The sequence below is a fragment of the Lactuca serriola genome, chromosome 4 (assembly GCF_051521515.1).
Source record: "Lactuca serriola cultivar US96UC23 chromosome 4, Lser_US96UC23_V15, whole genome shotgun sequence".
NCBI classification, from domain to species: Eukaryota; Viridiplantae; Streptophyta; class Magnoliopsida; order Asterales; family Asteraceae; genus Lactuca; species Lactuca serriola.
The window spans coordinates 25,412,464-25,437,062 of record NC_136411.1 but is presented as its reverse complement, the minus strand read 5'-3'; the positions used below and the strand labels follow the sequence as shown (position 1 = coordinate 25,437,062).

At 36.2% G+C, this 24,599-nt stretch overlaps 1 non-coding gene across 1 annotated transcript; it reads left to right on the top strand.

Annotated features, from left to right (window-relative positions):
* The first annotated feature begins 8,685 nt into the window (after window positions 1–8,685).
* Window positions 8,686–8,792, top strand: LOC145103584 (small nucleolar RNA R71). Its single transcript, XR_013706667.1, has one exon. It is a non-coding gene; the product is annotated as a small nucleolar RNA R71 (small nucleolar RNA).
* Window positions 8,793–24,599: the final 15,807 nt, after the last annotated feature.

The following is a 24,599-nucleotide window of genomic DNA, read 5'->3' as shown; positions in this document are numbered from 1 at the left end:
TGTCGGTCTCTAGAGGCTTTTAATCGTTCACGAATTTGAACGATCTTCTCTGTCGTTTCCCGAATGATCTCCGGACCTGTGAGAGTGCTTTCGGGATCACGTCCCTTAGCTAACTGGGTATCACCCACTTCAGCCCAGCACAGAGGGGATCTGCACTTTCGGCCATAGAGGGCCTCGAATGGAGCTGCCTTTATGCTCGTGTGATAACTGTTGTTGTAGGAAAATTCAACAAGGGTTAAATGAGTATCCCAAGCTTTTCCAAAGTCTATCACACAGGAGTGCAACATATCTTCTAAGGTTTGGATAGTTCTCTCACTTTGCCCGTCGGTCTGTGGATGGCAGGCTGTACTGATGTCCAGCCTAGTTCCTAGGGAACTTTGTAATGACTGCCAGAACCTCGAAGTGAATCTACTATCTCGGTCTGAGATGATAGATAAAGGAACACCGTGCAGTCTTACAATCTCCCTAATGTAAGTTCTGGTAAGTTTCTCCATCTTGTCTGTTTCCTTGATCGGTAGGAAGTGTGCAGACTTGGTTAGTCTATTGACGATGACCCATATGGAATCAAGTCCACCCGTCATCTTGGGCAACTTGGTTATGAAGTCCATAGTGATCCGCTCCCACTTCCATTCTGGTATCTCCGGTTGTTGTAGAAGACCGGAGGGTTTCTGGTATTCGACCTTGACCTTTACGCAAGTAAGGCATTTACTCACGAAGGTAGCAATATCTGCTTTCATGTTAGGCCACCAGTATAGCTTTTTAAGATCCAGATACATCTTATATGAACCCGGGTGGACGGAATAACGAGTGTTGTGAGCTTCGGTCATGACCAAGTGTCTGAAGCCACCGTGTTTCGGTGTCCAGATCCGATCCATGAGGTATAAGGCTCCGCCACCCTTGACTTCCAAGTTCTTATCCATCCCTCTAAGGGATTCACCCGCCATGTTTTCAGGTTTCAAAGCGTCAAGCTGAGCCTCCTTTATTTGCGTGGACAAGTGTGAATGGATGGTTAGAGTCAAAGATTTGACCCTACGACCAGTATATTCTTTCCGACTTAGGGCGTCGGCTACTACATTGGCTTTACCCGGATGATAACGAATTTCGCATTCGTAATCACTAAGTAGCTTGACCCACCGTCGTTGTCTCATGTTGAGCTCTTTGTGGTCGAAAATGTGCTGTAGACTCTTATGGTCTGTAAAGATCGTGCTTTTTGTACCATATAGGTAATGTCGCCAGATCTTTAGAGCAAACACAACTGCTCCTAGCTCGAGATCGTGGGTTGTGTAGTTAACCTCATGTGTCTTCAGCTGTCTCGAGGCATAGGCTATGACTTTACCTCGTTGCATCAGAACACATCCGAGTCCTTGATTGGATGCATCGCAATAGACAATGAAGTCTTCTATTCCTTCGGGAAGGGATAGTATCGGGGCGGTGCACAAGGCTCGTTTGAGTGTTTGGAACGCTCTTTCCTGTTTCTCTTCCCAGTCGAAGGCCACGCCTTTCTGGATCAGGGTTGTAAGAGGTTTCGCTATGCTGGAGAAGTTCTGAATGAACCTGCGATAGTAGCCAGCTAGACCTAGAAATTGACGAATTTCAGTAGGTGTCTTTGGTGCTGACCAGTTCTCGATGGCCTTAATTTTGGAAGGGTCCACGTGTATACCTTCTTCGCTAACTACATGGCCCAAGAATTCGACTCGCCGAATCCAAAATTCGCACTTGGAGAACTTCGCGTAGAGCTTCTCCGATCGCAATGTTTCTAAGATTTTTCGGAGATGTTGACCATGCTCCTCCTTACTTCGAGAGTAGATGAGTATGTCATCAATGAAGACAATGACGAACTGATCCAAGTAAGGACGACACACCTTATTCATCAGATCCATGAATACTGCGGGCGCGTTAGTTAATCCGAATGGCATCACTACAAACTCGTAGTGCCCATAACGAGTTCGGAAGGCTGTCTTGGGAACATCCTCCTCTAACACTCGTAGTTAGTGGTATCCGGATCGCAGATCTATCTTCGAGAAGTAGTTGGCTCCTTGAAGTTGATCAAATAAATCGTCAATGCGGGGCAAGGGGTAACGATTTTTAATGGTAAGTTTGTTGAGTTCTCTATAGTCGATGCACATGCGAAACGATCCATCTTTCTTCTTGATGAACAAGACCGGTGTTCCCCATGGCGAGAAGCTTGGTCGAATGAATCCCTTCTTGAGAAGTTCGTTAAGTTGACTGGAAAGTTCCTGCATTTTAGCCGGTGCCAGATGGTACAGGGATTTGGCTACAAGGGTAGCCCCTGGCACTAAGTTGATTTTGAACTCGACTTGGCGTTGTGGTGGTAAACCGGGAAGTTCTTCTGGGAATATGTCGGGAAAGTCGCGTACTTCTGGGATTTTCTGAATGTCTTTCAGTTCCTGACTGGTATCGACGACGTGTGCGAGAAATGCATGGTACTCCTTCCGCAAGCACTTATGGGCTTGAATGCACGAAATGATGCGAAGGCTCGTACTAGGTTTGTTGCCGTAGATAATTAAAGTTTCGTTGTTAGGAAGGTTAAGACGAACTGCTTTTTCGAAGCACATAATGTCAGCACGAAGAAGACTCAACCAATCCATACCGATGATAACGTCGAAACATTTAATGGTAACTGGCATGAGATCTATCTTGAAAGTATGGCTATCTAAAATTAAGGTACAACCTACGTATATGCAGTTTGTACTCTCTGTTTTCCCGTTAGCCATTTCTACTGTGAATGAATTATCTAATGCACATGGTTTTTGTTTAAGCAGGTGTGCAAATTTGTGACTTACAAAACTTTTCTCGGCTCCACTATCGAAAAGTATGCAAGCATATGAGTTATCGAGGAGGAATGTACCAGTAACTATCGTTGGATCAGCTACTGCTTCCTTGTGGCCTAGAGCCATAACTCTTCCCACTCCTCCAGCCATCCCTGCTTTAGGGCAGTTCCTCTTGTAGTGGCCCACTTCACCACAACTGTAGCAAGTTTGACCTATACCAGCGTTAGGAGCCTGGGCGGCTTGAGCTGTTGGAATTTGGCAGAAACGGGCGGTGTGCCCCTTCCGGTTGTAGTTGGTGCATTGCATCTCCCTGCAAGGCCCGCGGTGGTGGAATTTGCACTTGGTGCACTTCGGGAGAGACCCAGCATAAGTTCTTGCTGGTAAGGGGTTCGCAAGGACAGCGGGAGTCACTGTGGCAGCATTGATTGCCACAAGTTGTTGTCTCTTGGAGGATCCTTGCGAATCCCCCTTTTTCCTCTTAGACCACCCTTTCTGGTTGTTGCCAGGGCTGGACTCTTGGGGTACGGGTGTAGGGATTGTTGTGTTATGAGGTTTCCGGTGATCGATTAGAGATTGTGCCAGTTCCTTGGCACTATCAAAGGTAATAGGCCTGGAAGCGATCACACTTGACTGGATCTGGGGCGACAGTCCCCAGATATATCTCTCGATCTTTTTGCTCTGGAGAGCAACCATATCAGGGCATAAGTTTGCCAAATCACAGAACCTATTTGTGTAGGTAGTGATGTCGGATCCAACCATTTGTAGACCCCAGAATTCTTGCTCGAGTTTTTGTATTTCACCTCGAGGACAGTATTCTTTCATCAGCATGTCTTTCAACTTTTCCCAGCCGATGGAATACGCCACCACCAACGTTAGATAGTTAACATGGCTGTTCCACCATGTTAGTGCTCAGTCAGAGAAGGTACAAGCTGCGAACTTGACCTTGTTGCCTTCTTGGCATCCGCAGATCTTGAAGACAGATTCCATCTTCTCAATCCATTGTCTCAACACCATAACACCCCCAGTTCCATTGAAGCTGCGGGGTTTGGCGTTAGTGAAGTCCTTGTAGGTGCACTCCCGAGGGTGTCCATGGCTTTCGCCGTGGTTCGAGGGTGGTGCACCTGATCCTGATCCGCTAGGGGCAGGAGCGTTGATTGCTGACACAGCAGCTGCAACTGCTGCTGTGAAAGCTGCCTGGAACATGTTGGCATCAAAAGGATTTGGTGGTTGAAGAGGTACAGGTGGTGGTATTGGTGCTGCGTTGTTTGGGTTCCTCCTTGGGTTCCTGCGTGGCGGCATCTTTAACTATACGTTTAAAAGATGACGACATGGATAAGAATAAATGATTAATGAATGTGTCTCATGGACTAATCCCTATAGTCCAACAACACATGGAATAGCTAAAATAGACGACTAACTAAGGTACTTATAGTAAGACTAAATACCCATATGGTATTTCTTTTATGGTTGTGTTGGTAAGTTCTTAGACTTGTTGCCATATCACAACCATTCTTGGGCATATTCTAATCACTCCTCGGACCAGCATAGTTGATCAGGCTATGCCATTCCCAAGACTGACCATATATCCCCAGGCTTACTTGTGATATTCAACAATCATAATACTTTTGTTCTTGTCGTTGTGACACTGATTTTAGTATGAATGCAGGCACGTATACTTACTTACATATTTTATTATTTAAAAGTATAACTCTGAGACAGAGTGTTTTAATCCCATGTATTTATAGTTAGTATATCTTTTATGGATTGATATACTTAATTCACTATAAACAATGCTCTGATACCAATCTGTCACACCCCAAAACCACGAACGGCGGAAACGTTCAGGGGTGGAGGACGTCATGTACAGTATCACAACAGTGTAATATAATAAACAAGCAACAACATCATCCATTGCATTATAAGTAAAGTTTAATACATGTGTGTTCTTTCATTGTAATAAGACACCAAAAATATACAATCAAAATAAAAGACGAGACTTGTCTCCTCCGTCTTCTCAAAACCTGGCCTCCGTACCTGTCTACTGATGACCTGAGAATACAAGTTATTTTGAAAGCGAGTATCAGCTTTAAAGCTGGTGAATTCATAAGTATATAAGTGTCATTGCCTTGTTTGTGAAAATCTGTTATGAAAGCCATGTAAACCTTTAAATGAAAATGTTGAGGTAAGTATGAAATCCCTAGAAAAACCCTTATTTTCTATAAGTATGAAATGTAGCCTTCTACCAAGACCCGAATGTTCTGTATGTATGAAGTGTAGTCTTCTACCAAGACCCGAATGTTTTCTAAGTATGAAGTGTAGTCTTCTACCAAGACATGAATGTTTTGTAAGTATGAAGTGTAGTCTTCTACCAAGATCCGAATGTTCTGTACGTATGAAGTGTAGTCTTCTACCAAGACCCGAATGTTTTGTAAGTATGAAGTGTAGTCTTCTACCAAGACCCGAATGTTCTGTTTGTAAAATGATAGTTTTTCCTTTGTGTTGACTAGTACTAAAAGTGCTTAGTCTAACTCATCGATTATGTGAATGTATCACAAAATAAAGTAAACAGGAAAAATGTAGTGTTGTCACTGGGTACTAGGACCAACACAGCATCGCGTTAAGCGAAATATATAACCTAATGAACATCTGAAGATTGTCCAAAACAAGTATTATTGTAAGTGTCATCACTGGGTACTAGGAGTAACACAATCATCGCAACAAGCGAAAGGTATAACCTAATGAACATCCGAAGATTGTCTAATTGTCCTCTGTAGCAGCAGCAGGTGGGTGGAAGGGTTAGTCCCAAATCGATCTACCTAATATATGTAGTAACCTTAGACCTCCGTAGATGGTCATCGACCATTAGTGCTAATCAGTGGGATTCGGAATGGTAAGTCCCGCCTAGCTATCCCATTGAACCGAGATAGGAAAGACAATTTACACAGTAAATACTAATAAATCATCTTCGTAGTTCTAAGTACAAGTATCCAGGTAAGTGAATATAGGATAATGCACCTATGTAAAAGTGTTCCTGTATGGTATTCATGTATGTGTGTCCATGTAACAGGTAAGTATATGTAAACATATTCATGTATCAGGTAAACATCTGTAAGTACTCATGTATCAGGTAATGTACTAGTATAGACTCATGAATGAACTGACTCTTGTGTGATTCCTTGTAATGGAAGTAATGTTTGATATCTTCAAACTATCCCTATGATAATTTACTGTAATATAATTGGTTGATCATGTAGGTTTATACACTCTTACTACTCAAGGGTGTGGGAAACTAAATGAAAGATGTAAACTATAACATCAATACATATATAAGAATATAAGTGTATACGCATAGTTTAGTTCAAGGATGTAAAATGGTTTTGTAAGACATCTTATGGGTTTTGAACAATAATTAACAATGATTTGATGTCATTTTAATATACATTTCAAAAGTAAAACATTTGGTAACAATGTGCATTTAAGATGTAAAACCATTTCATGCATCACATTTTGTAGTATGTGAAGTCTGTTAAATGACAAACACAGTTATAAAATACATATCAATGATTTAATAACATGTTTGTTTCTTCTTGTATTCTCCCCCATTAAAGTATTTAAAATCATTTAAAACATTGATTAGGGGTATGAACTCACATGTAGTTGGTGATTGGAATGAACTGAATGGTATAGGATGGCTAGGTGTCAAGCGAGGACTTGTGCACACACTACGATCCTAATGAACATATAATCACACATATATGCACTCAATTAGACTCAAATGACTAATTGATAATGTTTAAGACATCCTAGACATAATTAACACTTTATATAAGTGTTTTAAGCCGAAAGGATTTCATCTAAGCTATTGTGGGACAGGGTATTTGTGTTTAGGGTTTCCAAAGGACCCTATAAGTGAGTTTACTCTCCATTAACCATCACACATGGAGTTTACGGTTGTAAACTCTTGAGTTTACGGCCGTAAACTCCCAAACATGTGTGTTTGGTGTGTTTTGAAGTCCCAAATGCTTTCTAGAATTATCCTAACTTAGTGGCTAAGTCCTTGGAAGGGTTTAAGGTCTAGAAGTACTCCAAATAGGAGTTTACGGCCTCAAGGCCATTTCCCCTTGGAGTTTACGGCCGTAAACTCCCTTGGGGTGTTGTTTTTGTTGCTTTCAAGCCTCTTGCACTTGTGGGATATGTTCTAGACTTTTATTCCTAGCATATGAAGGCATTAGGCACACCTTAGTGCCCTTTTTAGGAGTTTACGGCCCAAGAACCATGTCTTGGCCGTAAACTCACTTGGTTAAGTGATTTTGATGTGGTTTGGTCCTTCATTTTAAGTGGAACAATTTCTTGTAAAGGTCTACGGCTTTAGGTGTCATGAAAACACCCCTTATGTCCATTTATATGGAGTTTACGGCCTAATATTCACTTGGGCCGTAAACTCACCCTTGTTTGTGTCATTTGATGTGTTTAAGACCTTAAACTACTTGGGAAAATAGTCTAGATGCAAGCCTTAAAGTCCTAGAGTCCTTAAATCACCATTTAGTGTTAGAAAATGGAGTTTACGGCCTATGAGAGTTCTGGGACGTAAACTCCCAATCTTGGGTGGATTTTGGCTTGCTTTCTTGTCCCTAACATGCATACATAAACATCTAAGGCCTTATCATAACACAAGTGTCGGTTTTGGCTTCGTTTCGGGAGTTTACCGCCCAAGAACACCTTAGGGTGTAAACTCCTAGATCTAATGATTTAGCCATCTAAATCATGTTATAAGTATCTAATAAGTATTCTAACACTACTAGAAAGAGTTACTCACAATCTGGGATAAAAACCCGAAGATCCGTCAGAGAGAAAATGGTTTTTCTCTAGTTGGAATTGTGAATAATGAATTAATTTAATTCAGAAAACTATTTATAGTCCTAAAATATTTTGTCAGAAAATATTTCTATTCTCGAACTTGGACTGAAACATTATGAAACTTGAAATGTTCAAATTTCACAAACCCAGGGGCATCCACTCTCCTGATATTTCCTGAAGTGTAAACCCTAATGTACACAAACTTGTTCGGAAAAGTCTGAAAATCACTGAAACTGGACTGGCTTCTATTGAATAGATATTGTTCGTACAAAAGGAAATTTTGGGTTGTCACACTATGTTTATGTGCACGCCTCGTGGGTTATTTTCGGTTTTTCTAGGAAGTTCGCCCGGTGACCTTTGGTTGATTTGTTGAGCAAGTTGCCCAAGTTGCGTTTCTATATTATGGATAGATGCTTGTTGGTTCCTTAGCATGGTCCTTGTTTCTTGAATTGCAGCATCATGATCACTATGTCTTTTTTCTGAAGCAACTACAATTTTGGTTCGCATTTCTTCCAAGCTTGGCTTTCTCTCTTGTACCGGCTCCTCCTTTTGGTAGAAACCTCTCCCTTTTTGCCTGAATTTCTCCTCCTTGGACTTCTTGTACTCTTCATAAGGGAGCCACTCTTTCTTTTGTTTGCTCCAGTCTTCATCATATCGGTCTCCACTTGAGTAACAAACTTGCACCTTCTTGTTGCCATTTTCATCTAAGTCGTAATCTCTAGTAAGATGAGGCCCATTGCAGTTTTCACAACCCACCCGAATAGCATGGATCGTTTGATCCATTTTATCCATCCTCCTATCCATGGTTTTTAGCATAGCCATGATCGTGGATAAGTCTTCAGTAGCTGCATATGCGGCTCCCCTAGTAACATCATTTCTAGGGTTGTGGTATTCTCTAGAGTGTTTAGAGAATTCTTCAATCAATTCCTTGATCACCAGGGGCGGCTTCTTAGTGAGTGGGCCTTGCGAGTCTAGTAACTGCCTGGTTGTGACATTGACTCCATCATAGAAGATGGAGACTTCTTGTTGGCTGTTTAGGTCATGGTGTGGGCAGTTTCCTAGTAAGCTCTTGTACCTCTCCCAAGCTTCATATAGTGACTCCCCAGCTTGTTTTTCAAAGTTAGCAATGGCCTTCTTCAACTTGGCTATCTTGGAAGGTGGGCAAACGTGATCAATGAATTTTTCCTTCATCTTGGCCCATGTGGTGACTGATCCGGGGGGAAGTGACTTGAGCCAGTCTTTTGCAGCACCTTTGAATGTCACTAGAAGCATGCGCAGTAATTGAGTCTTGCGAGGCACATTTGGAACATTGAAGTAATCAGCTACATCATTAACTTCATCCAAATGCTTGTAGGCATCTTCGTGGTCTTTTCCATAGAAAGGTATTTCTTTAAGTAAAGCTAGGATATGACCCTTGAGCTCAAAAGTAGCAGTCGCGGGAATTGCGGGTTGCACAAGTCGCGGGCCAGTGTCGTCGCGCATCCTTTTCTTCCATTCCCCCATGGGGATTTCATCAATGTTAGCCATGGTAAGAGCTAACTCGTCGCCGGAATCGGATTCGTGCCCATATGTGGGCTCTTCTTCTTCCTCGGTATCGTACTCGGTGTCTTCCTTGATCGGGTCTTTGCTTGCTAAAGATGCGTTGGATGCTCCGGATTTGCTGCTCTTCTTCTTCCCAAAAACAGTCTTCAAGTTAGACAAAGGTGACTTCTTGGGTGTACTCGAGCTCTCCACGTCCTTTCCTTTGTTCCTTTTCAATGCGGATTCGGGATCTTCAAACGGGGGTACCAGCGGGGTGTTTGATCCTCTGGTCATGAAAGTCCTGAAATAAACAAGATAAAAACGTAAAAAGAACAAAAAATGCAACTAAAAAAACAAAAATTAAATGTAAAATTCACTTGTACTCGCCGAGTAGGTGCGACTGCACTCGGCGAGTATCAGTGTAATTTTGAAGAAATTCTAAACTGAATATTAAAACTAAAACAGATGCTAAAACCTAATTACTAACTACTAAATTGCAATAAATTAACTTTGTGCCAGTAAACTCACACAAAGGATTGAAAAAATTAGGGATTAGATTAATTATTTAGAACCGTTACCCGGCAACGGCGTCAAAAACTTGATGTGTGTGAAATGCACTTGTTTTATCCCTACTTTTAATTAATAAATTAGCACACAAAGGAAGTGAACCTGTCTTTTAGTGGTATAGTTGGATAAGTAAGGTACCGAACTCAGGGAACGGAAAATTAAACCAATGACTAATTTTAGCTAAACAAATAATAAAAGTAAAAGGTTTTTTCTCTAGTTTTGCAAGACTAGAAACTTAAACACACCACAAAAACACTTAATTAACTAAGTAACTAAAGAAAACAACTAATTCATCAAATTTGATAAAGATGTTTCCGTTTTAGGTTCAACCAATTCACTCCTATGGTTATTTTGAATTTATGATAGATTAATTGCTATTGGCTACCAACTATAGTGGTTAGGTTCATGTTCATTACCCCTAACTCTTAGACAATCAATTAATTCAAGCGGTGATCAAGTGTTTAAACTAATTAATTCCCTAGATTAATGATTTGGATTAAATAAGATTTGTAGTGGTTAATCAAATTGGTGGTTCAATTAACCTCTTGTTTGTTGGTTTCTCAAACAAGCTCACACATTAATCTACCCATTATCTTGTTAATCTTAGTTTCATATTCATTATTCCTAAGCATATGATTAAGTGTTAACATAGACATATGAGGTTAACAACTAAGAGATGTTCATGCAGCTTAATTGTCTTCCAATTAACAGAAAATAGTTGTGATTAATGCATAAGGTTCTTTAACAAACTTAATTTAATAAATCACCAATAAACAATCAATCAAAAACTAAGAATTAAACCATAGGAGTTACTTGGTATTCCCAAAACAGAAACAAAAAAGTATTTAGTTCATAGTTGCAGTAGAAACAAACACAAAAACATATTTAACTAAGCTAAACATACTTAATTCCTAAAGCTAAGTGGAATGATTAACCTAGTTGCTTTGATTCTTCAAGAGATTGAAGATTAGGGTTCCTCAGCTCCTCCAAGGGTCCTTCAATCGTAGATGAATCTCCAAAAACGCCAGAAAAGTATTCCCATCGAATAAAGACTCGGTTTTTATAATTATCACAAAACAGGGTATACTCGACGAGTAGCAGACCCAACTCGCCGAGTAGATCGTAGTTATCCGTCTCGTACCAGGAGTCTTGACTTATCTTCTGGAGTATTCTGATGGACTCGCCGAGTAAGCTCGTGTACTCGCCGAGTAGGAAGGCTTTTGTCCCTCATTCTTCATTATTTGGTCTCTAATTGCTCCCCTTTGTCCCCTTTCAATCCCAAGCATGTCTTTTGGACTGAAAACAAAATTTAAACAATATTAAGTACCTTTTGTCCACATTATACACATAATTAGTTAAAAATAAATAAAAATGTATGCTAAATGATTAACTAATTATGCACATATCACCTACGAAGGTCAAAATGCAACAAATAAAAGTCAATTATTGTAGATATTCCAAAAAACAAATAGTAAAATTAATGACTTCAATGTTCACTACCAACTATGTGATACATGAATTCAAATTTCAGTTTACACTACATATGAATAACAATGTGCAAAATAATCAATATTCTTCAATGTTGCATTTCATCGAGCATGTGATGTACAATAAAGAAACACATACATACAACATCAAAAAACATAATTGATTATTAAACCCTGAAGAAATCTAACATAAGGCACACTACAAAAGACATAAATGACGCAATCGAAACAACCACAACATCACAAAAACAGAAGAAGTAGAAAACACGTAATTGTAGAAGAATGAAATGACGGAAGCTATGGAAGACGGAAATTTCAGTAATGTATGTGTAATAGAAAGTGGAAGGTAGGAAGAATCGGAAACACGACTGTAAGAATCGTGGCAGTGGCTGAGGCTGGTGGTGACGATGATGTTACCTGAGAGAAAAATGTGATCAGTGTTTAATAAGAACAACCGATCGATCTGATCGACTAAGAGATGTGGAAGAAGGACTGACAAACGCATGTGGTTGAAGAAGAAGAAATCAACAAGTATTATCGGAGCCGATGTAAAGCCCGGAGCAAGGTGAAGCTACAACTCGCAATTTTAGGCCGGCTAAAAAATTCAATGTAGATCGGCGGCTAAAAAATATTGTTTGCAAGCTGCACTAATAATAATAATAATAATAATAATAATAATAATTCAACAACAACAACAATATTATACTATATATTAAAAGCAAAGGTCTTATGAACATTATTTTTTTTTGGGTTTTAGAAATTTACCATTAATGTTTTATATTTTAGCAAGTTTAGTTTCTGCAATAAATATTTTATATTTTAATGGATTTAGTCTATATAAACAAAAGTTTTATAATTTGATAGATTTACTTTATTCAATAAAGTTTTTACATTTTTGATAAATTTAGTCCATGTAATTTAATCGCTACGATTAAAAGTTTATATTTTAAAAGATTTAGTCTCATTAATTATTTAGTTTATAGAAAAGGTCCTTATAAACTTTATTTTTTACATAAATAGTCCATGCGTTTAAAGTTTTCGTATATTGGCAGTTTTAGCCCCTACATAGAAAATAAATTACAAAATGGTTCTCGTAATTTATAGAAGAGGTCATTGTGTATTTTTTTATAAAAACGATTCATGTTTTTAAAAAATTACAAATGTAGTCTCTACATAACAAAAAGTTTGTAGATTACGCCCTTTGTAATATATTGTCATGTTTCGCCTTTATACTTTTGGGGTTTCACGTTTTTGTCATATAACTTTTTTGTATTTGGATGTTTGCTCTCAACACTTCATAGTTACGCAAGCCCCCTTTCATGAAACCTCGCCTGCATCTGCCGTGAAGCAGGGATATGACATTTTCCAGCTATATATTAATTTAGAAGTTCTTATTAATTAATACATTTTCATGCTTTAGGAGTTTTTCCACAAAAGTTTTGTATTTTGCAAGGTTTAGTCCCTATAATTTTGTATTGTACAAAAAGGTCACTACAAAGTGCTTTTTTTTTCTTTTTTTTTCTTTTTTTTTTAACACAAACAGTCTATATGTTTAAGATTTTCATATGTTAGTAGGTTTGGATCCTATGTAGAAAATAAATTACATAAAATATATAGAAAAAGGTCCTTATGCAGTTTTGTTTTTACAAAAACGGTCCATGTGTTTAAAATTTACAAAAATGGTCGCTACCTGACAGAAAATTTACAGATTGTGCCCACTGTACACCACCTATATATACCCCGGGAACGGGGGTGTGGGCAATTTCAAGATAATAATAATAAGAAGAAAAAAACATTATAAATGGTCCTTGTGCTTTTCAAAAATCTGACATATTATCATTAAGTTCAGAAAACCTCATAAATGGTCATTGTGCTTTCAAAACTTTTGAGGTGTTGTACTTATTACTCACTTTGTCAAGTATTATCCGTTAACTAAAGACCATTTACATCATTTCACTACCACAAGGACAATTTATAAAGTTTTTTGTTATATATATATATATATATATATATATATATATATATATAATATACAAAGGGTCTTATCCTTTCTCTCTCTCTCTCTCTCTCTCTCTCTCTCTCTCTTTCTCCCTCTCTCTCTCTCTTGGTTGTTCTAATCGAGGCCAAACCATGATTTTTTTCATGAGGCATCTCTTTCATGGAACGTCAATTCCATAAGCTCTTTGATTTTATTGTATGTGAAAAAAAAAAAAAAAAAAAACTCAGATTATAGAGGCATGTATCGTTAAAATTTTTATAGGAATAATCTCATGTCAACTGCCATACAACCATGTATGTATTTCAAGATCTTTGACTTTAGTTTAAAAGGGTTTCTTATGATTTTAACATTTCATTCCAAAATCATTCATGCAGCTGGATGTTGATGAGGATAATAGCATCTTAATATGCACACTCTATTCCAAAACAGAGATATTATACGTGCAAGTACAACACTAAAATATATTCAAAGTCTTTATTCCTTGTTAAGATCAGAAGAAGCAGCCAACAAATACTTTACTTCATAAGATATATATCCAGTGTAGTCAAGAATCGAAGTAGAAGACCACTTCTTTTTATAGACCACTCAGGAGCTACAAATGATTTACCCCTTTTTGGTTTGTTTATTTCCCAAATTTCATTGCCAACTTACCTATAATTAATTCTAAAAGAATAATCAATCTGAAACACAAATCACCTGCAATCATTCTCTAGTTACATCTAAAATCCAAATCACTTGTAATCATTACCAAATTTCATTGTCACTACATAAATGGTCATTGTTGTAGTGAAATGATGGAAATGCCCTGTAGTTAACGGATAAAACTTGACGGATTGAGAAATAAGGACCAGACATCAAAATTTTTGAAAGCACAAGGACCATTTGTGAGGTTTTTTTAACTTAAGGACGATATGACAGATTTCTGGAAAGCAAAGGGACATTTATGATATTTTCTCTAACAACAACAAAAACAACAACAACAACAACAAATAAAAAAAACAATCCACAACCAACAACCAAGTATTTTTGCAGCATAATGAATAAATCATGGATGGTTATGTTTTTCTTATAATCATGTAATATAATCTTAGTTTTATAAATATACACTCGACGTTCTAAAAAAATTGTTGAAAAACCCATTTTACGTATTGATTAAACGAAAAGAGATAAATTTCAATCGTTAGTATTTGTTGGCGTTTGTATTCAATCAATGGTATTTGTATTCCATAAAAGGAGCATGAATAAAGATACCAATAAGAAATAGTAAGATAGAGGTTTAAAGAAACAATCAATCTGAATGGTAAGTTCCTTATGCATTGCAAAATATATGGTGTTAAGATGTTAAGTGAAATGTGAATTACAAGATATGTAATTCATTTCTATGTGTTTTTTTAGAAAGATATTGATACAAAATTGTAGGAAGGACTTAGTTAGTAGTAAGCGGTTATAGGATCTACCCTTCAAATATTTCTTAGGCTATGTTTAGCGTGCTAGCTAAAAAGCCAGCTGTTAACTGAAAAGCTAGCTGATAACTGAAAAACTAGCTGTTAAATAAAAAACTAGTTGATAGCTGAAAAGCTAGCTGATAAAAAATGACGTTTGGTAAAACTAGCTGAAAAACATGAAATTACATAAAAAGGACATTTAAAAAAATGTGTTTTATAATTAATTAAGAGTTATATTTGAAATTTTTTAAAAAAGCTCCTAAAACGCTACTCTAAGTAGCTTTTTAAAAAGTTACCTTATAATTACTTTTTGGTTTGCCAAACATTAAAACTTTAAAAAACTTAAAAAATAAGCTAGTTTTTTTTAGCTAATTGAGGCATGCCAAACACAACCTTAATACTATAATTATTATTATTATTATTATTATTATTATTATTATTATTATTATTATTATTATTATTATTATCTATAGGTGCAACCTCTACAAAACTTTTTTTGGAATTCCTAAGACCTAATTCCAAATTCCATAATCAAAAAGGATTTTTTGAAACTAAAATTAAACAAAGTCAATCCATCTCTGATCTATTGGACACACAAACGTATAATCAATTAATGATTAATTAGACATAGATTTAAGACACAAACAAAAAACTTAGGGAAATCGAGTAATCTAACAATTTTTTGGCTTTATTTTAAATATGTAATCATTTTTTTAAAACTAAGCATTTGGTCAAGAATGGGTCATTCCGAAGCCTGAAACCGATCCAAACCCAATACTATAGCCCAATGGTATATATATGGGTCTCACACACAAAAATTTTGGAGTATACATTCCGAAATTTGCAGATCCGAAGCACACTCTACCTGCATTTCGGACCAAATTTTCAGCATGGATTCGTCAAACCAAGTAAGTTCTACACTTTAAGTTACTTTGCATTTGATTTTGTAGAACGATTTATGTATTTCGAAATTGTCCAAAATGGTCCAGAATACGAGGAACAACTCCGGAATATCCAAATTATGCTTTTTCTTTATCTTTTTTTTGTTATACGTGTATGAATTTCATGTAAGTACTTTGTAATGTGTTTTGGATCAGTTGTTATAGTCCGGAATTTGGTATTGTATGGGGGGTCTAGAATGGTAATGTAGGTCCAAAACATGATGAACATGGTCTGAAACCTGATGATCTATTCCAAAATGATGATTTTGAATAACTATAATTATAATTTTTTTTCTAAGTATTGTTTAGTAACCCATGTTAGTCCAAAGACGAGTTAGCGTGGATGTTATTAAAAAAAAGTGGGTTTTACGGAGGACGAAGTTGTTTTCCATTTACAGGAGATTTCTGAATTTACGCCGATAAAGGTAAAACTGAAAAACAATAGTTTTATAATTATAACTTATTTTTACGGTAATGTATTAAAATTTTCTTGGAATTTTGTTTTTGGGGATAAAAAACAAAGATGCTGAGTTTCAAATAAGATAAAATAAACCAACAAAGGCACCCATAAAATTAAGCAAGAAATCAGAAAGGGTGCTAGAACTTAATTTGAAAGCAGATAGGACTCCGAAAGATGGCACCGAAGCAAGTGCAGAGAAACCTGTTATGATAGACTAGTTGCAATTATGTTTTTTTTTCATTATGGATATGTTTCTCCAAGTGCTTATTATTATGATTAAATACTTTTATGCACATTGGTTTTTAAATAGTATATTAATATAATTTATGTATATTCTATTTTCACTCTCCAACATCTAGTGACTCGAACGATGATGATGAGTTGTCTATAGAGTATGTTATACCACGTCTTGAAGACGAGCAACTACATCTTGTTGATACGGTTGCATTAGAAATGATTCATGATTATCAGCATCCTAAAAAACGAAAGGTAATATTGGAAATCACATTATCGCCTTCACCGGTTGAGGTCCGGAGAAAAGTAGCATTGTATAACATGAAAATGGTCCTCATTACCATATATAAAGATCATGACTCTATTTGTTATTAAGTTAAGTTAGAGCTTAGGTCCCTATTTACTAAAGGGCCCCATTTAACCTAAATACCTCAATGTGGATACTTCTTTTCTCCAACTCAATCCGTTGATTACTAACACGCACGTCTCCTTAAAGATTAAAAGCGTCGGTATGATTTCTATTCTTCTTCCTTTCTTCTCCATTCTCGATGTCACTGATTGACTGATTATCAATTTAGGATTCTCCAATCTTGGTTCCTGGAGAGTGAAAAACTACATGATCTGCTAATTGTTGAAATACCTTCATTGTTTTTCTTCCTTTTCCATTCTTGTATTTTCTGATGAATTTCATTGATTCTCCATTGTTGAAAAATCTTTGATGATTCATTCAACTGATTCAAGGTATGTGTAGTCATGTTTTCACTTGATTTTTCCATTATTTGATTATCTATTAAGGTTGATTTTTACCATTATCTGATTTCCATTGTTCTTTGCTCATTGATTAATACTCGATTTCTTCGTTTTTGTTTGATTTTTGTTTTTTGAGTTAGTATTTCCACCCAGTTTTTGTGTTGCTGACTTGCTGCTTGATTTTTATGTTTCCCTTTTTAATTATAATATCATGTACTTGAGTTCCTTTGTTTTTTACATCACACCTAAGCATTGGAGCTAAGAAATGTTGGTTATTGATTGATTTCTATGTGGCTTGTTCATTTATTTGTGTAGAGATTTGAGTTAAAATAATCCTGCAAGTTTGAGTTCCCTTAAATTATAGATAAGTTCTCCTTTTAGTTAAAACACTGCAAGTTTAAATAGAAAAAAAGACAACCTTCGCTTTTATATTTGTTTTTATTACAGAATATAGACAGGGTTGGAACGAATTTGAGTGTTCTAGTTTTGAGCTTCCCATTATCTTCTATTCTCAAGGCAACAAGTATATTTATTAATCCATATTTCATTACTTCAAGTTTAGTTTTTGTTCATTAGTAGTTGTATTGGTGATTGTTCATTACTATTATAAATAAATAATAATCATGTCTAAGAGAAAATATACATCAGGGGATTTAAATAAGAAAAGGATAATGCAATAAATATAGTAAAGGCCAAAGGGCCCCAAATTTTTGGTTCGCTTAGAGCCCTTAAATTGGTTGAGCCGTACCTGAAAAAGATATACGACAATTTGTAAACAAAATGAACTTCATCGAGGAAACACATACGACAACTCCAACAATAGAAGATCAAGTCGAGTTGACTGATAATGGTTTGAAACTAATTGAGATCTACATGGAATTGTTGGAAAATCATGTAGACACGACTAGTTTGCATCGGATGCAAGTTCCCAGTTGTCAGCCAAAAATGTAATCTATTTTTAAATATGGATATTGTAATGTCTTTTGAAACTAACTTTTTTAAAAGGAATGGTATGATTATCTAAAATGACAATTATCAATTTTTTTCATTAACATTATTGCAAAGAGTATTATAAATCATAATACATACTTAGATTGGTTTCCACAAATTAGGAAATTGTAAGGGATACTTATTTTCTTCCCATTCAATAAAATCTTCTCTAATTCTAACAACATCTGTTAGACGGTCCCATTCTACACAAAGCTTATTGTTCTCCGTATTTGCATTTTCAATCCACTTCTTAGCTTGTTTCACTTCTTTCATAGCTTCAGCATCCCATTTATATTTTTCATTTACATGTGCCACTAGATCGTCTGCATGTTGATTTAGTGTACAACTTCTTTCAGAGTCCTTTTTTTTGCTTCATCATCAGCCTTCATTGCATGGAAAATGTCATCAGGCATTTTATCCGAGAGTAGGAAATCTAGGCCATCCAGAGACGGGTTATTATTTGAACAAACATAACAATCTTCTTCTTCACAATGCCAAAAGTCATCGTGATATGAACTCATTCCAATTGTTTTTCAACGTTGACGACGCATGATAGGTGCATTTTAAGGTCCAAAAGCAATGTCCGGAACAAGTATCTGAAATAGCAATGTCATTTGCTGTTCGAAATGACTACACATAATATCAGGAATCTATGAGTTTTATTATTGGGAAATGATTACACATATTTCAGGAATCTGTGACAATTACGTACAAAAGCAATGTCTGGAATAAGGGCCCGAAATAGCCAGTCCGGAACGTGGCTCCGGAATAAGGGTCCAAAATATTGTCACGAATCTATGACATTTACTGTTCGGAATGACTAAACGTATGTCAGGAATCTATGAATTTTACTATTAAGAATGACTACACATATGTCAAGAATCTATGACAATTATTGTTCCGAATTTGGGGTCCAAAATAGCAATTTTGGAATGTGACTCCAGAATGTGTTTCTAGAATAGTGTCAGGAATTATAACCGCAGTAAATGCCATTATGTAAAGTAATTCAATCGTCCAAACTCTTTACCTTATTAAATTTAATACTAAAAATTCATTTATCATAATCCAAAGAAATGGCATACTGTGGTTGTGGCTCTTAAGGTATTATAAGGACATCAACGTCAAGAAATAACCCTGGACGGCTTTTTTACGCTTATCCTATAGAGGTATGTAGGTTATCCTTTTATTATTTTTCTTTGTATTAATATTAATTTACACAATATATGTTATGTGTTTGATCTTAAACTTTTAGGGACCATAGTCTGGGTTTATCTATTGGGTTGACAAAAGAAAAAGTCAATAACTCGTTGATAATCAGTAACTTATTTTGATTGAAGAAGAAACTTGAAACCCAAAATATGCACTTGAAGATAGCGTTAATTTGTAGTTGGATTTTCTTTTTTTTGGAATTGTTATGTACAAGTTATAAGCTTTATGTTCATCAACTAAGTTTTTGTTTGTCACACTTATTAATCTTTTTAATATGCAACGTTTGCTTGTTTGTTAGTATTACTATTGTACTTGTTAATTATGTTTTTTCTATCTTTATAATATGTAACAAATCTTAAGGCAATAATAATATTTTTCGTTACACACTGCAAATCAATTACAAACATAATTAATTGCAATTACATTGACAATAAAACTGAAATCAAAGGGTCCGGTGTTTCCCATTCTGATGGAAGGGGAAGAGGGTGCACGATTCGTGTCTGGTAGCCCGATAATATATCTGAACCATATCAGGTAATTCATGGATATTCGAATGACATAATGCCACAATAGCACAACCGTACGCTTTACCCAGATTGCACCATTTCCCACATGGACATGTATGACGATTTAGATCAACAACGTAGTTTTTTCAAAATAAAAAACTCGATAAATGTCAAACGGGAGCAAAGACGGGATCTCTGGCGGGATCGTTGTTGTTTCCCACTTAATAGACTTTTTCAACCTTTTATGAAGCACCATGTCAGCATACGGGGTGAGTACGGTAGTCAAACTCCATGAAAGTAAATATGATCAAATAAGGTTCTTGTACAAGTAATTAAATACATTTAATATTTTACCCGATATTTTATCTGCCATTAAACTGCATTCAACGAAAGCTCGTTGAATGTAGTCACAAATTACCTCGGTAAGCATTATTATCAGTATATTGCGTTGTTTTACTGATAACACAAAAAATGGGGAACATCAATGTTGACTACATTCCAATGGATGTTAGGGAAATAGGCTTTTGCCCATTTCACATGATCAATGTTGGAAAGCACTTTACGAGCATTAGGGGTCAGCCAACAGAAGTTTTCTTCAAAATCAGACACAGTATATGAGTTAGATGTCATCCAGAACAAAGGTTGTAATTTTCTACCAGAGATGCCACTTGTGCGCATATACTTGAACACACTTTTAGAAGTATACCCATGATAAAAATCTTGGAATACATGCTCTATGCAAGGACTAACTACACCGTCCATATTTGTTATAAATGATACCTACCTACCATGTCTCAAAGCTTCTCTTAACCTCATAAGGAACCAAGTACAACAGTATAAATTTTTTTCCACGGCTTGACCAAATGCTATAGGGAGGTCTAGTTGTTCCTATCAATAGCAACCACTACAAACATTGTTTTTAGGTATGCCCCTCTAAGAGGGACACTACCTATGAAGATGTCAGGCAAGAAGCATCCAATGAATACATGGACCAGTATTTTTTTGGGAACAAAAACGAACTGATTTAGATGTAGAAGCATTATCAATTTTAAAGAAACAATAGAAAATTGAAGAAAAAAAATAAAACAAAAAACAAATATACCGCCCATCTAATAGCCACAAAACAAGCTTCGAAATGATCCATGAAATCAGTTTTTATGTGAGTGTAAGTATACTATTAGTTCGCCTAAGTTTGTGAAGGTAAATAAGCAGGTTGTTAAAGCCTTTTTCCAGGGTCAGTTCAAAGATACAGTGGGCCCAAGGCGAAAGGAAAAAATGGGCCCCCAAATTCATAAATATAAAAAAAATTAAATCGAAAATAGACACACCGTTATAAAATTCACAAAATTCACTATTAATATTAAAAAGCAAAAGTATGGTCACAACATTACAAAAACAACTAATTTAAAGAAAAACACTTCTAAATTTTTTAGATAAGCTATTTTTTTTCTATATATACCATGTAGTTCAAAAAATTTGGGCCTCTTAGAGACATGGTCCCTGGGTGACCGTCTGGGTTGCCCACCGTCTGGTTCGGGCGTGCTTTCTTCGTGTTGACTCTCTGAGAAACTCATTTTGAAGCAGTTATAAGAGATAATTACGAATTACTTGGTTGAATGTAAGGTTCTAACCATATATGGACACACACACACACACACACACACACACATATATATATATATATATATATATATATATATATATATATATATATATAGGAGCGAAAAAAACTGAGGTTATAATCTGGAAAAGGAACTCTAGAATAGAGACAACAACTCAGAAATACTATTTTCTAGAACCTGTTGTCATTTTACCAAAATGAAAAATATTGGTGATTTTTTTTAAAATTATCGTTTATAGAGATTAGATTACTCGATTTTCCAAGATGTCATGGGGGCTCCATGCCCCATTCATGGAAGCCTTGATATTAACACAACAAACACAAGAAAGGAATATTGTGTTTTGGGTCTAACTTTCTTTTACATTTAAGGTTGGAGGGAGAGGTGTCCCACTCACTCATGAAACTGCAGCACCACATAGGCGCCACCTCACCATTTACCATAAACGTGTCGTTTCATACCACACCCAAGGAGTGGTGCCACACTTGGGTTTTTATTTTTAATAAATAAAAATATTCATTGATTGTGTTCCAAAGGGTAAGAAAGTCATCCAGTCACAATCACCCAAGGATTGCTCTCGTCTGCTGCCATAGTGCGGCCCTAGCCGCACCCAAACCATGGTGTGTGTGTGTAGGGGGTGTTCCGACCGAGGTTGCACCTCAAATGCGGTGTCTACCGCGTCCACTCCCACCGGTCTAAGGTGGGATGGAGTAGTGTCACACTCTCTCATGAAACCGCAACGCTACATAGGCGTCGTCTCACCCTTTACTACAAAAGTGTGTTTTCATACCACACCCAATGAGTGGTGCCACACTGTTAGGGTGCAAAGTCACGCTTGGATGTATTTGTGCTTTACCCACTTGTTGTGTGTAATGAGTTTCTTTTCCTATAAATAGGAAGTGAGTGACATTCATTTATGGAATGAACACTTTGAGAGCATTAGTTTAGAGAGAGAAATTGCAAGACCCATTTGTACTCTTTCTATCAATACTAATGAGGGCTAAACCCAGATTTATTTACTTCGTGTGCTCTTGGTTTATATGTCGATTCACTAGATCTTTTCTTATTCCGCACATGCCATCATAATCAACGCCACTACAATTGGTATCAAAGCGGGTGTTCTTAATTTGATCAAGAATTGATCCACGGTGGCAATCTAGATTCGGTGATTCTTCATTTTGAGCTTTGATCTTCATTATTTAGAGTTTTTGGATTCTAGAAATCGCATTCATCTTTGATTCTATTCAAAATTCGATTTTCTTCACTAGAATTCAAGTGATTTTTATTTTCTCTCTCTAGAAAACTCATTCAAAATCACTTTCTCTCTTTAAAAATTGTCCAGTTCTTGTAATCATGGTGGAAAATTTGTACTTGGAGTATGATTCTTGGATTGTGATTGTTAAAGATGTCAAATACAAAGTCGGCTTAGAACAATTCATTGGATTAATATTGAAAGGTGGGATAATTGAAAGTGATACTTCGATCTCTTATAGTGGTTTTAAGGATGATCATGGGGGATTGATTTTTCAACCTCTTTCGAAGATCGAACGCGTTACTAAACTTTGCAATAACTTGATGACTGAGAGAGATACAAAGTAAGAAAAAAATTTGTTTGATAAGCATTTCATTTCTCTTATTGAAAACCCAAATGATCTTCTTGCTCTTAAGTTTGTTGAAATTCTTGATAATAGAGTTCAATGTGATGTTCTTGATGTTAAAAAAAAAGAGTTCAAGTTGATTCTCATGAAGATGAAAAAGTTTTTTGCTCGATTGGAGTTCAAACCGATGATATTTTGTGTTCTTGTGATTCGTTTGAAGGAATGATTCCTTATCGGAAGCCGGTGATCCAAGAAATTCACAAGTATCAAACTCCAAAAGACTTGATTCAAACTCACAAAGTTGAAGTCGTGGAAATTGGGTTTGTTTATGAAATCAAATCTTCAAGATGAAAAAAGATGAGAAAGAAAAAGAAGAAGAAGATTAAACGCAAAAACAAGCGGATTTACTCACAAAAATCATCAAATGTTGTGAAGCCGAAATCCGTGAAACAAATTTGGGTTCCAAAGCAACAATCTCCAAAGGTTGCATTGAATTGTGAGTCAAAACCCAAAAGTGTTGGTGGTTCTTTTGAAGATGTTCTCCGATCGTTGAAGAACACGAAGAACGAGTTGTACATCACGCATCGTGGATGGTACAATGTTCAAATTGGGGATTTTCTTGTTTCAACAAAAGAACCAAGATCTTCTAAATTTGATTCGTTCGTTGAAAACGGAACTCAATTCTTCAAAAAGGTATCTCAAATTCTCAAATGGATTCCAAACTTCCGTGATTTCGAGTTGTATTTTACGTTTTTCAAATTTTGATCGGTTTGCTTCATTGGATCAAATCTGTTTCAACCCCGTTGATTGATCCAATTATTATTGTCTATATCAAAACCAAAATCATATTCTCATATTTCGTTTTAATTTCGAAATCAAAATTTATTCTATTTTGATTTGAAACACTTACTGTTCATAGATTCAAATCTCGAGCCCACGTTAAAATCACAAGTACTGTTCATGTTAATTTTCGAAGCCCAATCTGTGAGAATGAATACAATACTCTTCATCCATTATTACGCCCACAATTCATATTGATTCAATTTATGAATCTATCACTATTCATTAAAATTGAGCTCCAACTTTATTTCAATCAGATACCTTCTTTGGTCCATCACTGGCTCGTCGTACGCATTTTTCTCATGTTCGTGACTCGTTTTTTGTTTTCGAGTTTTGGAGTCTCGATTTCTTCTAATCATTCTGAACAATTAATGAGTTTTGATTGAATAGATGAACTTGTGAATCGATCATATGTATTAAGTTTTATCTCAAAGATCGATTATGATCAAGTCAAAACAAAGAAGTCAGAAATTGATCTCTTGATTTTGATAAAATTGGTCAAAAACTTTGAAATTTTTGTGAAGAGCATGTGAAGAAGGGTTGGTTTATCACGTTTTTGATCTGAAATCGGGCATTAGAATCATCAATTTAGTGTTTTTTGATATTTGACTTCGGAAAGTCAAACTGAACAATAGTCAAACTCGAGACTTAAGAGACGCATCGATGAATTTGTGGCTGAAATTGGTTAATACAGGTTGTATTTGGGCTATGGATGTCGAAATCAAGGTTAAAATTGGGTTTAGTTTCGAAAGTGATTGGGATCGTCTCTTGATGATGACGACTG